The sequence below is a fragment of the Canis aureus genome, chromosome 4 (assembly GCF_053574225.1).
Source record: "Canis aureus isolate CA01 chromosome 4, VMU_Caureus_v.1.0, whole genome shotgun sequence".
Classification (NCBI taxonomy): Eukaryota; Metazoa; Chordata; class Mammalia; order Carnivora; family Canidae; genus Canis; species Canis aureus.
Window position 1 is genome coordinate 80787960 of NC_135614.1, and position 17373 is coordinate 80805332.

Below are 17373 nucleotides of genomic sequence, written 5' to 3' on the forward strand. Positions count from 1 at the left end.
ACCCCCTTTGACCATTTTGCCACCCTCCAGCATCTGTTCTCTAAATCTAGGAACTTGCTATTTAGTTTGTTTTGTTTTGTTTGAGATTTTATATATGAGATCATACAGTACTTGTCTTTCCTGTCTGACTTACTTTACACAGCAGAATGCCCACAAGGCCCATCTGTGTTGTTGTAAATGGCAAAATTTTAGTCTTTTTTTTTTAAGATATTATTTATTTATTCATGAGAGACACAGGGAGAGAGAGACATAGGCAGAGGGAGAAGCAGGCTCCATGCAGGGACCCTGATGTGGGACTTGATCCCAGGACCCCAGGATCAGGACCTAAGCTGAAGACAGATGCTTAACCACTGAACTACCCAGATACCTCAAAATTTTATTTTTTAATGACTCAGTAGTATCCCATTGTGTGTGTATATATATATATTTTTTTTTTATTAATTCATCCATCGATGGGCACTTAAGTTGTTTGCACATCTTGACAATTGTAAATAATGCTACAATGTATATGAGGGTGCATATATCATTTGAATTTGTATTTTCATTTTCTTGTGGCTAAATACCCACAAGTAGAATTGCTAGATCATATGGTAGTTCTTTCTGTATTTGTTTGTTATGTTTGTTTTGTTATTCAGTTGTATGTTTTTTTAATAGTTTGTATATTAACCACTTACCAGATAAATGATTTGCAAATATTTTCTCCCATTCAGCAGGTTGTCTGTTCACTTTGCTGATGATTTCTTTGTGTTGTACTGAAGCTTTTATTTTGATATAGCTCCACTTCTTTATTTTGTCTTAATTGCTTTTCTTTTGGTGTCAAATTCAAGAAATTATCACCAAGACAAAAGTCAAGGAGATTGCATATTCTTGCCTCCTTTGTCATTAGTTAATTAACTATATATTATGGGTTTACTTCCGGGCTCTCTACTCTGTTCATTAATCTATGTGTGGGTGGTTTTTTTTTTTTAATATTACTTTTTAATGTTTTACCAGTAAACAAAATAAAATATATTTTTAAATTATATTATTTTGGATAACTGGATTACAGGAAAAATGTATTACTCAACAAGATAGAGTTGGGTTCATAATAACAATGTTCTTTTCTTCTTTTTTTTAATATTTTATTAATTCATTCATAAGACACACACACAGATGCACACACACACACACACACACAGATGCAGAGACACAGGCAGAGGGAGAAGCAGGCAGCATGCAGAGAGCCTGACGTGGGACTCGATCCTGGGTCCCCAGGGTAAGACTCTGGGCTGAAGGTGGCACTAAACCGCTGAGCCACCCAGGCTGCCCTGTTCTTTTTTTCTTAATGAAGATAATGACCTTGAGGCTATAATTATTAAATACCTGATATTCTTTTTAAAAAATCACAAAATGAATTAAGTCAAAGAAAAGCAAACCAATTATTTGATAAACTGACTTCGAGAAAGAAGAAAAAAATAGAAGAATCTTCTAGTTTTAGGGAAGTAAGGAAAGAGCAGGAATAAGGAAAGCAGTTACTATGGAGTGGGAAATAGATAGCTTGTTCAAGATCCATTACATAAGCACATGTGGGTATGAAAGGGCTGGTGTGTTACATAGGAGTGGCCAAGCACATCTTTGGCTGAAGTTATATCATGTGTTACTCTGTAATTATTCACTTACCATTTGGATAGGAAGTATTGGGTATTTCAGATGTTTATGTGTGTACTGAGTGCTGCACACATTGAGTGGTCATATGCAGGAGAAAGCTAAGATTCAGAATTTTAATTAGACTTTGCTGAGAGTCTAGTCATATATGATTCCCAAGAAGAAAGGAAAGAATGCTCACCAGCCAGAAGCTAGATGATTCTCACACTTCATGGCCTAAATACAAAAATTCACAAGGGCAGAGTCTTTTATATGTTGGTAGAAGCTAAAATCTATCTTCTAAATTGTTTTATGGTCAAAGAAGAAATTAGAACCTAGTGACACAATTGGTTAAATGTCCGACTCTTGATTTCACTTCAGGTCATGATCTCAGGATTGTGAGATCAAGCCCAGTGTCAGGCTCTTATGCTGGGCATGGAGTCTGCTTAAGATTCTCTCTCTCTCTCTCCTGCTGCCCCTACCCCTTTGAAAGAAAGAAGGGAAAGAAAGAAAGAGAGAAAGAAAAAAGAAAGAAAAGAAGAAAGAAAGAAAGAAAGAAAGAAAGAAAGAAAGAAAGAAAGAAAGAGAAAGAAAGAAAGAAAGAAAGAAAGAAAGAAAGAAAGAAAGAAAGAAAAAAGAAAGAAAGGAGAAAGAAGAAAGAAGAAAAAGAAAGAAAGAAAGAAAGAAAAGAAAGAAAGAAAGAAAGAAAGAAAGAAAGAAAGAAAGAAAAGAAAGAAAGGAGAAAGAAGAAAGAAGAAAAGAAAGAAGAAAGAAAGAAAGAAAGAAAGAAAGAAAGAAAGAAAGAAAGAAAAGAAAGAAAGGAGAAAGAAGAAAGAAGAAAAGAAAGAAGAAAGAAAGAAAGAAAGAAAGAAAGAAAGAAAGAAAGAAAGAAGAAAGAAAGAAAGGAAGGAAGGAAGGAAGGAAGGAAGGAAGGAAGGAAGGAAGGAAGGAAGGAAGAAAGAAAGAAAGAAAGAAAGAAAGAAAGAAAGAAAGAAAGAAAGAAAGAAATCTTTTGTCTGTAGGAGAGGGGGAGGTGGATTTTCAAATCTTGATTTATCTAATTGTAAAAAGCCAATTCGAAAGCCTTGCTAAAAACTTATCAGTTACCTAAAAGTGTGAATTCATCCAGTAAAACATTAAGTATACATTATATTTGGACTTTTTTTTTTTCCTAAATAGAGACGTTCAGTATTGGAGAAGCTGAATTCCTGATTAGTAACATTTGCCATTCCTCTAGAGCAAGAACATTACGTCAGATAAGCAAATTAAAGCATTATTTTTATTAATCAGTACAACATGGATACAGTAGGCAATCAAATTTAAAATGTGCTTGAATTTCTAAAACAAATCAACTTCAAAGAATCGTTGAGCTTATGGGGCACCCATTTATGCTTTCTGGGACTACAGTTTCACTTTCCTCTTCCATTAGTTGGAAATTAATACATTAATTCAATAAATGTATACTGAGTACGTATAATTCAACACAATGAACATGGTTTTGACACTTCAATGGTAAACAAAACACACTTTTGATGTTCATGGTCCTTGTAATCTAGCGGAGACCAAGAGTAATTTATTGATTATACTCATAAATATTTTAAAATAGTAAGCTTTAGGAAAGAGATGAATGTAGGGACTATGATAGAAAGTAAAGAGTGTGGTTATCTATGTAGATAAAGTGAGTAGGTAAACGTTATAGGTTTGTCTATCACACTGCAGTGTCGACTTCCCATTATTTTATAACTTCTCTTCCACATTGTTTTAGTCCTTTTTTGGATTCTACTCTCCTTGCCTGGAAAATCACCTTAATTTTTTTCTCCAGAAATGTACATAGCTCTAATGATACCTGCGGCCTTTTACATGCAAAAATATCTTTCTATCCTCATTGTAAGAACAACAATAAAAGCACCAGGTACAAGAAAAACAATTTTTACTCATTTGCTGGGAATAAAATTATTGGGTGATAACATCTTACAAATAAAACAGAAGGGAAACGCTTCCCATTCTTGTGGTATCTATTGTTTAGGAGTCTGAGATCAACAGATTTTGAACTGGCTAAAAAAAAAATCTTCTCCTTCACTGAATACTTACAGGATATAGTCTTCATTCTTCTATTTTAACAGCTTACCCTCGTGATGTTCAGACTATATTGGATAGCACTTAAAATCTGTCAGTGCTGCTAGCCTTTTTTAAATGGACTGATTCAGAGCAGATTTCACCCGTTTTAAAGGGTCACCCTGCCATGTCTGGCCTTAGTACCTCTTGCTTCTAGGGGCCTTTCCATGTGGCACAACGGTCACTTACACGTGAACCCTCTAAATGCCACACTTGACCAATGAGGGATGCTGAACAAAGGTTCCCCTTTATTAGGCCCACCCTAGCTTAAGTCCTCTGATTCATTTCTGAAGGCTCCACAGACCATCTCACAGAATTAAACATCAGTTGTCAAATCGGAGACCAGCTTCTTAAACTACCCACCATACCTAATTCTTGAATTTATCTTTTTTAGTTTTGCTCTCTCCCTGTCCCACTTCTGTATCTCTCACTCCTGCTCCTTAATGCCATTGGGAAATAAGCTAACTAGCCTTTAATTCAGATTCTACCTTGAGGAAAGGAGGGGATGTCATTGACCAAGATAAGTTCTCACTTTAGAAGAGCGTTTTAAATTCAAAAATACCAAGAACTTCCCCCAAAGCAATTTTGATCACTCATGTTTTATGATTGTTTCTTTTCAGTTGTTTTGGAGAGACCTTTGCCACAGTCATTGGTTAGCTCTTCCTTCTTGATAAATTTACTTCCTGTTTCATAAAGCAACATCTGTTTAGAACAACAATTAACTACAAACAAAATGAATTACACTTCTTAGTCTACTGGCTTGCTGGTTGAATGGTCCTTCAAGTCTAAAAGGGAAGGCAAATTAGTGTGAACATTCTCTTCTTATTCCTCCTCTCTGCTAATTTTTTTCCTTTGTAATCATGCTTTATTTAAAGTAACTCTACCTTCTAGCCTTGCTACATTTCTCTGTTACTATGATCACTATGGTTCAAGAGAAACTACAGTTTATTGGATGTATTGAACTATTTTAGTTGCTGTCATGGCCAACAGGCTTAGAACTGCAAGATCCATTTGTTCGTGGAAATGACATCTTCCACATTCTACTATGATTTTACCATCATCTTTCCTATTTTCATACCTAGCTACTTTGCAGCAACTAGAATATCTCTAAGGTTGCTGAGCAAGTTTGTAGTCGCTTGGGTCAAAGAATTATTGCAGAACAAGAGTCAGAGAAGCACAAGTTCCCGTCTCACTAATTATTGCATGGACCAAAGACATTGCATCTCCTTGTATTGGCTAGCACTACTCTAAATCCTTTGCACGCATAATCCTTGCACCAACTAATAAGCTTCGTTTACAAATGAGGAAGCTGAGGCACGACAAACTTAAATAACGTGCCCCCCATGTCACACAGCAAATGAAAAGTGGATCCTTGAATTGAACAACACAGTCTGAATTCTGCATTCAGATACACTCTCATTCCGGAGTTTATGTTCATTACCATTTCAAAATCTTTCCTCACTATCATATTGGTCACTTACTGAGGGCTTTTTGTGCTCCAGGCACAATTTATGACAAATAAGACAATTTATAATAAAATAACCTAACTGAATTACTGATGTCTCCTCTGTACCAGGAAATACATGAGACCCCGAGAAAGAAGGGGGAATGTCTCTACGTTAATGTTCACTTAGGAATCATGTAACTCTTTATTCAGTTTGCTCCCAACAACCTCCACCATCACTGCTTCAGCCCATTATCATCTGTCATTTATTTTGCTGGTAGAGTAAGCTAACCAGACTACATGTTTCCATGTTCCACTTCTCTGATTAGTTCTCCAACCTGCAAAGAAATTCTTGTCAAATGTGATACACACACAGTTTTCTTAGTCCCCTGAAATTGTGCAGTGCCTTCTCACTTATGTTCATCTTTAGAATAAAAACAGATTTTCTTAACATGGCTCATAAAGCCTTCAGTATGGATCCTGTCTCTCTCTTTAAAGTGATGTGTCACCATTCTTATTCTCAGGTTCTACATTTTACCCTAGTAAATTTATTCACACTCTGTGTTTCCTGCTTTGCCAAATCCTGGGTGTTGGCACATACTTTTCCTGTAGTGCACTGAAAACTTTATCAGAGCAGGGACTAGGTATATTTCAGTGTGCCTCAATGCCTGCCCCATATAAAGTACTTATGAATATTTATTACCTGAGATAATAAATGCCAACTGCTAAACTCTCCCCTGTTATTCCTTTGTTAATCCTTCAGGTTTTAAGTTAAAACACTTTCTCCAGAAAGCTTTAAATCTCTTGCACTAGAAGAACCATACATACTTACAAGGGTCTTATATTCAAGAGAACGAAGTATTTTATTGTGTTCTCTTTTTCTTGCTTTGTGTTATGTCTACTTCATAAAATATAAAGTATTTTTTTAACTGGCTAGATATCAAATGAAAATGTTAACTATCGACCTCGGTGTCAATATGTAAACACGGGAGAGTAGGATGTATAGATCCTGGCTGATGTGTCTCTTGTCCACAAGGGGTGACCTTTGTTAGGCTCTGTGGACCAGTGGTCCTTGGGTGTTTGCTCAATATTTTCATATCTTATGGCTTTTCAAAGTAGGCTGGGAATACAGACATTCTCTCTAATATCAATTTTTAAGTATTGGCAATTTGTTCAAATTTTAAATAATGTTAAGCTGGTTTCCCAGTTTATAGCTTCAAATGAAATCATACTAGATGCCTAAATATTCCTTCACATTTAATCCTAGTTGTTCCTTTATGTAGCTGTAGCATGTAGAATATTTCCTAGTATGAATTTTCCCCTTTTTTCTCCTGCTACACTGAAAGTTCTATGAGGTCAAGGGGACATATAGACAGGTATTGATAATAGATGTAGATGTAGATAGTTAAAAATTAAGACATATTGATAACTTCAGATTCAGTGCTTAGCCAACAGTGTAGAAATAGTAGATCTTTGACAAAGGACTCAAAAATTACTTTAAAAATTGAATTCTAGCCCATCAATCCTAAATACATTAATTGATTATATATAAAATGTTGGGAGAAGGCCCTGAAATCTAGTAAACTGAATAACTTTTATTGCCAATTCTACAGAATATATACTTTCCACGCAAAATTTAATAGTTCTAATAATATTTACAACTGTCACTGTGTAATTTACTATCCTCTTAAGCTATGCAAGTATAAAAGAATACAAAAGCTCTTTCCCCCTACTCTTAAATGAATCAATCACTTTGAATCTTTAATTTTCAAAAGATTTTATTTATTTATTTGAGAGAGAGTATGAGAGAGGATGGAGGAGCAGAGGGACAAGTGGATTCCCCACTGAGTACATAGCCCGACTTGGACCTGGATCCCAGGACCCTGAGGTCACGACCCATGAATTCAAACACTAAACTCACTGAGCCACTTAGTTGCCCATATCACTTTGAATCTTTACCTTATTTATTTTGGCCTAATTTTTGCAAGTGTTAAATTTATAATTTTTTATTAAAAACCTTGTTCTAATATTATTGAGATATTACAAATATTGGGGAAAATGCAAAACATCAGTAAAACAGAACTGTGAATTATAAAAGGTCTTTTCTTGTGATTTTTAAAAATATTTATTTACTTATTTTAGAAAGAGATAGAGAGACAGGGGAGAGGGGCAACAGGAGTGGGAGAGAGAGAGCCAAGTAGACTCCAAGTGCAGAGCTTGACAGAGCACTGGATCTTATGATGCTGAGATCATGACCTGAGCTGAAACCAAGAATTGGTTGCTGAATAGACTGAGCCACTCAGGCACCTGTTTTATCCTAATATAAATCATCTCTTCTACACACCTGTTAAGTGTCTCCTCCTAACTGGTATTCCAGCTTCTTGGTTCTCCTTAGTTCAACAGTTGTTTCATTAGCTGCTACTATGAGGAAGGAAATCCACTCCATTATACCATGAAGTGTCATTATATCTTCATTTCTATCTACAGAAACCTTTATATCTTCAACTCTAATAGGTAAAAGATTCTTTCCAGGCAAAGATATTGAGAATATCTTCTATTGCCCTCCTGTTGTAGAACATATAGTGGGAGAGAAGGAAAAGATGTGACATGAGTAAACAAACAGCAACAAACATAGGAAAAGGTCTACTTCCCTCCACAGAAGACATTGACAGAATTTTACTAGGACAGTTTTGACTAGTTGATTTAGGATAATCTGATAAGGATAATATATTTCCTGATTCAAAGGCATGACTCTCTCTGTACAGAATACAGTGAAGTGAAGAATGACTGAGGACATCAAAATAGATGGTCAAATTCACTTAAAAGAAAGAAGGAAATTTATCATGGGCTAAATTGGAAAGTGTCTGCTTGGCCATGTTGCTTAATTATTCCATTGTGTTTTTTTTCTTTTATGGGAAATGCAATCATTTATAAATGATTTTCACCACGTATTATTTATAAATATTTTTATGTAAATATAAAAGGATCTTAAATATTTCTCACACAATTTCAGACATCTCACACATTTTAATCCAAATGCTCAAAATACAGAATTCTAACCACAAGCAGAATTTACCAATTATTACAGTAGACAAGCTAGTCAAAAAAAACCAAAACATGCATAAACTTTACAAAAGTCTTACTTCGTGAAGCTGATATATATTTATTTAAACTGCATTTCACTTATTTACATAACTGTTGAATAAAGTGTTTTATGTAATTTTCAATGTCATTTGGGCGTAACTGAACAATTGAGAAAATCTGGAATGAGTATTTTCAAGTAATAAAGAAAATATATTCTATTAAGCATTATCTGTGTGTACAGAGGTTCCCACTCTTACAAATATTTCAAGAAATTGGTCTGTTCTGTTAAAGTGAAGGGCTAGTTCACAACTTGTTATCAACTGGTAAAAGGTAAAACCATTACATGGTTTAGGAAAGGAAAAAAATATTATTTGGTAAAATCATCAGGGAGATTTAACTTGGGCAGCAATTCCTGTAATTACTTTTATGACTTTTGGATAGAAAATCAGAAGTAACTTCGCCATTATAACATGTTTCCAAGCTAGTTTTATAAAGTTTAAGACCTCTGGATTATATTTTATTGGAAAGGCAATATAGTTTCAAGAGTAATAACTACTATTAATAATAATACTTTCTCTAGAGGTTGATATAGAACCATAATAACAAAAGCAATACAACATATTTTGATGTATTTTTCCCATTAGAGTTTCTTGCATTGACAATAAAAAGCTGATATGTAAGAATCTGGTATTTATTTACTTATTTTTTGTAGTCTAAAATGAAGGCACTTTCTCTTTGAATTCAGAAATTGCTCATTTATCCATATAGGATAAGAATAGATCTCTAACAATAATAAATCTCTGCCATCTTGACGTAACAGGGAATAAGCTATCTCTAGGCAACATTATAAAATTGAAAACGTTTTCAAAGTCTTTTCTCATGTTTCAAAATTGAACATTTAAAATTCTGTACTAAAGCTGTTAGAAAAATATAACTGTGACATTAATATAATCTGGAACTATTTTAGTCTAAAATTTAGTCAACAGTTTTAATACATATCTTCACATTAAGCAATTATTTGTATAGGGAAGATGCCAGGCAAATCAGTTTTACCTGAAAGTGTTTATAAGGGAACATGTTGGCCCCAACCCAATATGAACATTGGCCATCTGAATATATCCTGGTCCTTTGTATTATGGCACTCTTTAATTAAGAAATATTTTTTAGACAATCCCATCAGATTTTTTCAAATGGATATAAGTAAAGAATAAGCTGGGTGCCTCAGTGGTTGAGGGTCTGCCTTTGGCTCAGGGTGTGATCCTGGAGTCCCGAGATCAAGCCACATCAGGCTCCCTGTATGGAGCCTGCTTCTCCTCTGCCTATGTCTCTGCATCTCTGTCTCTGTGTCTCTCATGAATAAATAAATAAAATCTTTAAAAAACAAACAAACAAACAAATAAATAAGCTACATGGGTGATATCTCTTTTAGTCTACAATATTTAATTATTCTACTCATACAAATTTACATAATAGAAGCATTTTAAGCATGCTGAAGCTGATGGAAATATAAAGCAAATTTAGTTAAGTACATTGCAAGTGAAATTCATCAATTTAATAATTTCACTCAATTAGTATAATGTCATGTAGCTATCTTGAAACTCTAGTCTTGTTATATATATATGTATTTATAGATTTTATTTATTTATTCATGAAACACAGAGAGAGAGAGAGAGAGAGGGAGAGACACAGGTAGAGGGACAAGCAGGCTCCATGCCAGGAGCCCGATGTGGAACTCAATCCCAAAACCCCAGGATCGTGCCCCATGCCAAAGGTAGAAGTTCAACCGCTGAGCCACCAAGGTGTCCCTTTTCCTGTTATCTTTGACAAGGCCAAATTTGTCCCAATCTGAAATAGTGGCATTACTTCTCAGAGAAAATAAAAGACACTGGATAAGAACAGAACTATGTTTTTGGCCACTAAGAGTATACATTCTCTTGAATCCCCTTTGTCAATAACACATCTATCTGGATTATGATTCCCAAATATTCCTACCTTCTCAGAATGAAATGTCCCATTTTGAATTATCAGATGTCTTCTATGAGTCTGGTCTTAATTAGATTCTTCCCATAAGGAGCTAATTATGCACAAATCTCTTCATCTTCAAATAATACTTTGTACATAAAATCGCCTTTGTACTATTGTTTTTCTTTTCTTACCCTTTATTGGTAGACTTATTGAAAAGAGTTGTCTTCATCCTATTGTGTGCTAATCCCATTCAGCCTTAAACTGTGAATTTTAGCCACTACTTCCAGAATGAAATAAAACAGACTTAGCACTTACCTTGGTGAATAATTTAATAGACTCTTTATATAAATTGTTAGTATGCATTATTTGAGTCTGTGGACCATGCCCTCACACTTCAAGCATTCTCATCCTTTGAATTTCATGATATCAAATTCCCTTAGTTTTGTCCAAAACCATGTCTTTTGATCTTCTTTGCAAGCTCTATTTCTTTCTTGTTTTATTTTTACAATTAAGTGTCTTAAGAATTTTATTTTCTTTCTCCCTAATACTCTATTTAAGCAAGCTCAATCAATAGGATGCTTCCAGTCATCAACCATAAGAGAAGATGATTGACATCAATTTAGCTACAATTTGGATTGCTCCCCTAAGCTACATATCCTCAGATATTACAGTTATCTGGACACTTTAAATTATGTGTCCAACAGGTACCTAAAATCAGATTGTTCATGGGGGTACCTGGGTGGTTCAGTCACTTAAGTGCCTGCCTTGGACTCAGGTCATGATATCAGGGTCCTGGGGGAAGCCCCACGTTGGGCTTCCTGCTCAGTGGGGAGTCTGCTTCTCCCTCTACTGCTCCCCCTGCTTGTGCTTTCTCTCTCTCAAGCAAGGAAAATGAAAAAAAAAAAAAAAAAAAAAAGGTTTGTTCACGACTTCCTAAACTTAAATTTTGCTTGCTTTTTGTGTTTCTTTTCCTTAAAGAAAGGCATAATTCACCTCATTTTCTAAGGCAGAAAATTAGATTATCCCATGACTCTTTCGTCTATGCTTCACTTATTAAGCACATCCAATCACTTAAAAAGTGCCATTAATTTTATGCCTATAATACCCCTTCAGACTATGTATAGTCCCACCATTCTCCATGTTCCTACACTTTGCTATTATTGTCCTTTCCCTGCTCAATGGAATTAGTTTGTCTTCCATTTTTTTTTTGTTTTTTTAACTAACGTTCTCCAATCCATTTACATATAGCAGCCAGACAAGCTTACAATTTGCCATTTCTTACAGAGCCATTATTTTCGTTTCCTCCATTCATTCATTTAAAGAAATATTTACCGAGCACCTACTACATGGCAGTCTATTCCTATGTGCTGATCATATGGAGATCCACAAAATAAATAAGGTAAATTACACTGAGCTTCCAAGTGAGACCTGATTGAAAGCAAAATATTGATGTTGAGAATTAAAGGTGCCAGCCAAAAGATGAGAATAGAGGGAAGATTGAGGATACAGGACAAATAAATTTGAAGTCTCTTGCATGAGAAAGATCTCTGGACTCTGAGAAGTTGAAAGATCCCTGTAGTTGAAATCCACTGACTACTATAAAGAGATGAAACTTGCAAGGAAGACAGGGTTCAAATTGCCTTTTATGTTGATAAGACTGTAAAGTACTGGAAGACATTAAGCCAGTAACTATTAGCATTTGGTTCATATATTTTTAAAAACCTCATACCTTTTGCTGTGTCAGAGAAAGAAGAGAAGTCAGGAGGCCAGTTAGGAAACTATTACAGTAGACCAGGGGAGGAAGAGGTCATATGTCATGGACTATGGAAGTGGCAGATATGTTTTACATGTATTTTTGATAGGCCAGCCTGATCCCTTGCCATCTCCTCACTCTCTAGCCACCCAATTTATCCTGCAGTCCTATACTTTATTCCAGTCCTAGAAAGTACTCTTCTTACATTTGTCACATTTTTTTCTTTACTTAGACACTTAAAACTATGCACTGAGACCCCACTTCCTCTGGGAAGCATCATCTGCTTCCATAATATCTTGTGTTTACTATAAGACAGCCCTGATTACCCTTCATCCCATTGCCCGTGGACCTCTCCACTTTATAGTAGGCTCTATATAGGTGAATCAATGGCCTTGCCAAATTTGTTGCATCTGGTATCCCTACCATTTAATAGATTCCCTCGCACAAGGCAGATACGCAATACATATTTGTTGAGCAGTGTTAATAAAGTTCTCCTTCACTCCCCCATCCTTAATAAACCAACCGACCCATCTCTCTGATTTAATAGCATTTAATGTTCATCATTTAAAGTCAAAATATTGTCTGGAAATTGAGATGACTTTTTTCTTTCCTTTTAGGCAATACTTTTAAGACTTAAAGTACAACAGATATCTTAATGGTAAAAACTTACTTCAATTTGGTGCCTGAGGCAAATGGAAGTAATTTACACCAAAGGTAAATTAGAGATAATTATTTGCCTTTAAAAAGAAGTATTTTTAGATGGATCAAGTAATAAATGACTATTATGTATCAAAACTATGCTATTTATTAATAGAAAAAATGAATAATATATTACAACCTTTTATTTCAATTAGTTTGAAATCTATCTGGAGAGCCAAAATTAAGGACAAAATAGTAAATAGAAGATAACTATCAAGCATATCCTGAATTAAATACTACCCTGGGGAAAAATAATCACAGGAATATTTCACAGTAGACAAAGAAGGCTTTTTTTTTTTTTTTTTTGTGGTCATGACCGTGGCATTCAAAATTGGAACAGAAGAATGGAAGGTGGGAAAAAGGTAAATCGTGGCTTGTGGACAAAAATGGGTAAGTAAATTAGCATGCTGTCTGAAGCATTGTTTAAAAGCAATATTGGCCGGAGTTAAATGGGCTTTTTGATGTGAATCAAATGTGTTTGACAAATACGAAAGGGCAATATTATAGTGAGTCCAGCTGATGCAGAAGAGGACTTTATATTTTATACTAGAGATGGTACAATGAAGTACCATAAGTTCTATCAGGGATTTTTTTTTTCTCTGCTGGAGGATGGTTAGATATCAATTAGACTAGAAAAGAAACAAGAAACATCCATCCTAGATCATAATATTGGATAAGGAAAATGATAACACAAGATATTTTATGATGAAAGTATACAAAGCATTTAATGAACTATAGTATATTCAAGTACATATATTGAAACTACATTGAACATTTTACTCCAATAACCAAGGCTTTAGGAATTGGGATATTTTATCTTCAGTTTTCTGGGGAGGAAAGACAAAAACCCATTCCAGATTTAGAAGTGATGATCAGATTAACAAAAAAGTGACATTTAAATATGTTATTGTTTTCATGAGCATTGTTTTATTCTCATGCTTGATGCTTGGTCTATTTTCAGTGTTACCTATCGAGATAACTTCTTCGGATTTTTCTAATGTTTCTATATTTTTAAAATTACATATGTCTATCAGGAAGTTTTCAAACAATATGGCAAAGTGTAAAGAAGAAAAACACAACCAAACAAAAAAGTGTGAAAATAATATCTAAACTCATACTGCCTATATACAACTCATCAAATTCTCTGATATTTCTCTAGCTTGCTCTTGATGCATATATACAGATGGACAGATGCATAAATGAAATGATTTGGAAAAAATAATATACATTCTCCATGTCATTCTTTTAATTGTTTTATTTTTTAATTGTGTCAAAATACACATAACATAAAATTTACCATTTAGCCATCTTTAAGTATATCATTCATTCATATTGTTGTGCAACCATTACCACCATCCATCTTGAACTCTTCATCCTACAAAACTGAAACTCAAACACATTCAACAATAGTTCCTCATTCTCTCTTGCTCTCATCTACTAGCAAACTCTATTCTACTTTCTGTTTCTATAAATTCGACTACTCTAGATATCTCATATAAGTTGAATCATACAGCATTTGTTCCTTTGCAGCTGATTTATCTTACTTGACATAATATCTTCAAATTTCACTCATGTAGCATGTATTAATTATTTTTCCTTTCTAAGGTTGAGTAATATGTCATTGTAGATATACACTACCTTTTGTTTATCCATTTATGGATGAATACTCAAGTTGCTTTTGGCTACTGTGAATAATGCTGTTATGACCATGAGTGTACAAAAGCTCTTTAACATCCTGCTTTCAATGTTGGGAGAGATATACACAGAAGTGAAATTGCAGGGTTATAGGGTGATTCTATTTTTTTTTATTTAAATTCAATTTACTTAACATGTAGTGTGTTATAGTTTCAAGGGTAGAATTTAGTGATTCATCATAACATATAACACCCAGTGCTCATAGCATGGAGTCCCCTCCTGAATGCCCATCATCCAGTTACTCCTTCCCCTCACCAACCTCCCCTCCAGCAACCCTCTGTTCCCAATAGTTAAGAATCTCATGATTTGCCTCCCTCTCTGTTTTTATCTTATTTTATTTTTCCTCCCCTGCTGTGTTCATTTATTTTTTTCTGAAATTCCACATATGAGTGAAATCATATGGTATTTGTCTTTCTCTGACTGACTTCTTTCACTTAGCATAATATCTTTTAGTTTCATCCATGTCATAGCAAATGGCAAGATTTCATTCTTTTTGAAGGCTGAGGGCTATTCCATTGTGTATATTTACCACTTTATCCACTCATAAACTGATGGACCCCTGGGCTCTTTCCAATTTTGGCTATTGTGTTGCTGCTATAAACATTGGAGTGCATGTTCCCCTTTGAATCACTATTTTTGTATCATTTGGATAAATACCTAGGAGTGCAATTGCTGGATAGTAGGGTAGCTCTATTTTTAACTTTTTGGGGACCCTCCATACTGGTTTCCAGAGTGGCTGCACCAGTTTGCATTCCCACCAATCGTGTAAGAGGATTCCCCTTCCCCTGCATCCTCACCATCATCTGTTGATTCTATTTTTAATTTGGCGTAGAGGGGAACTGCCATACTGTTTTCCTGAGCAGCTGAACCACTTTACACTCCCAGCAGCAGTTCAGCAGTATCAGTTTCTCCATAACCTTGCCCTATTTTCTGTTTTGTTTTATTTAGTTAGAGTACACATTCTAATGGGATATGGGTGTGAAGTGATATTACTGTTGTTGTTTTTTTTTAATATCTCTCAGTTCTTTTGAGATTTTCAAATACACTCTGTGCAGCTCAGAAATGACAAAAGGGTAGAATAACAGATGCAGATATTGCAAATTATAAGAACACCCCCACTTTGACATTTACAAACCTCATGGGCTATTTTCTTCATTAAGTTTCCTCCAAGTGTTTCTGTCTTTGTCTAAATTAGCTTTTGTTTTGATAATTTCTTCTATATTTCTTATTTTATCCATTCTTACTTTTCTGTGGTAAAATATGCACAACATAAAACATTACCATTCTAATTATTTTATAGGCACAGTTCAGCGCAATTCGGTAGCATTAAATACATTCACATTTCGGTGCAAATATTATTTTTAATACTATAAAAATATGATAAAAAATAATATGATCATAAGATGAAAACTAATCATCTTACTACCTCCACCATTCCTTTGCTCTCACACATCTTTACCCTAATCCTCTTTTTCCACCATATTTAAGAATTTACATTTCAGTATCTTTTAGTGGCTAGGTAATATTGTAACCAAAACTCTGTATTGACAAATCCCTGTTAGTTCTTCATTAAAGTACAGAATAATTATGAAAAAAAAAGAAAATCTAATCAATTCAGTTTTTCCCTAAAGAAAATTACTTTTAATATTTTGTGACTTCCTTTGTTCTCATGTGTTTGCTTTTGTCTGTATTTTTAATATTTATGTTATCATACTATTTTGGGTATGATAACTCCAAAGTGTGGTGGAACAGTGGTCAGAGGGGCTTCCCCACACCAACAAACAATTCTTGAGATACCAGCTGAGTGTGAGATTCAACTCAATTCTGACTCGATCTACCCAGAGACTATATCTGAATCCACAGGTAAAAGATTCAGTCCCACTACTGTCACTACCTACTTCATAGACCAGTCACAAGTCCAGGTTATTAACTGTACTCCTGACCCAGCTGGTTCTAGACCAAGGTTCCCAGAACCCCTGGCTTGGGTTGGATGAATTTGCTAGAGCAGCTTAGAGAACTCAGAGGAACATTTTACTTATTAGATCACAGGTTCCTCATAATAGAATATAACTCAGGAACATCCAGAGGAAAGAGATGTATTTCCAGCTCCTCTCTACTCCCCAGAAATCAGGAGATGGGACTGCAAATTCCAACTCTGTAATCCCATGGTTGGGTCTCCTGGCAAGCAGCCCCCATCCTTTGGTGGGGTCCTAAAGTCACCTCATTCACATAGCAAAGGACACCCACTAGGTCTCCTCAGGAAATTCCAAGGGTTTTAGGAGCTCTGTACCAGAAATGGGAGGAAGATCAAATACACACTTATTATAACTCACAATATCAAAATACTCACGTGCTTTTTTTAACCTAATTATTTAAAATAATCACATATTTTGCAGTAAAATAAATACAATTAATTGTTCTCACATTAATAGATGTAAAGTTGTTTGCAATTTTTCATTAAAGGATACAGAAAAGATATCTTTGCACACACACTACCATAGGCATTTTGTTTTTCACATTACAGGGACAGGGTAATGAAATGGTGAAGAATCTGGATGCCCTGAGTCTAATCTTTCTGCTACTGATTGGCTCTGTGAACATAGGTAAGCTGCTCTGACCTCTCTGTGTCCTTTTTCTCATTCATAAAATGAAGCAATGTTAGTAACTATTTCATGATATCATTCTGAGAATTAAGTACTTTGTAAAAGCACATACCTCAGATTAGTTTTGGCCCAGAGTAAATGCCCAATTAATGATGACTAATATTATCATTACTGTTACAACTATAGATTTCTATAAGTGGAATTAAGAGATTAAGTGGAAATTATATAAAATGTTAATAATTTACACATACTTATAAAATGTCTCCTGTAATTTATTCCACTATATACTCCCATACAAATCACACAATAAAAATTCTCATTTTCTTCTTGAACTGTATATCAGGACCCTTATTTTTTTGCCGAGTTTATGAGAAAAAGCAAGGATTCATTCT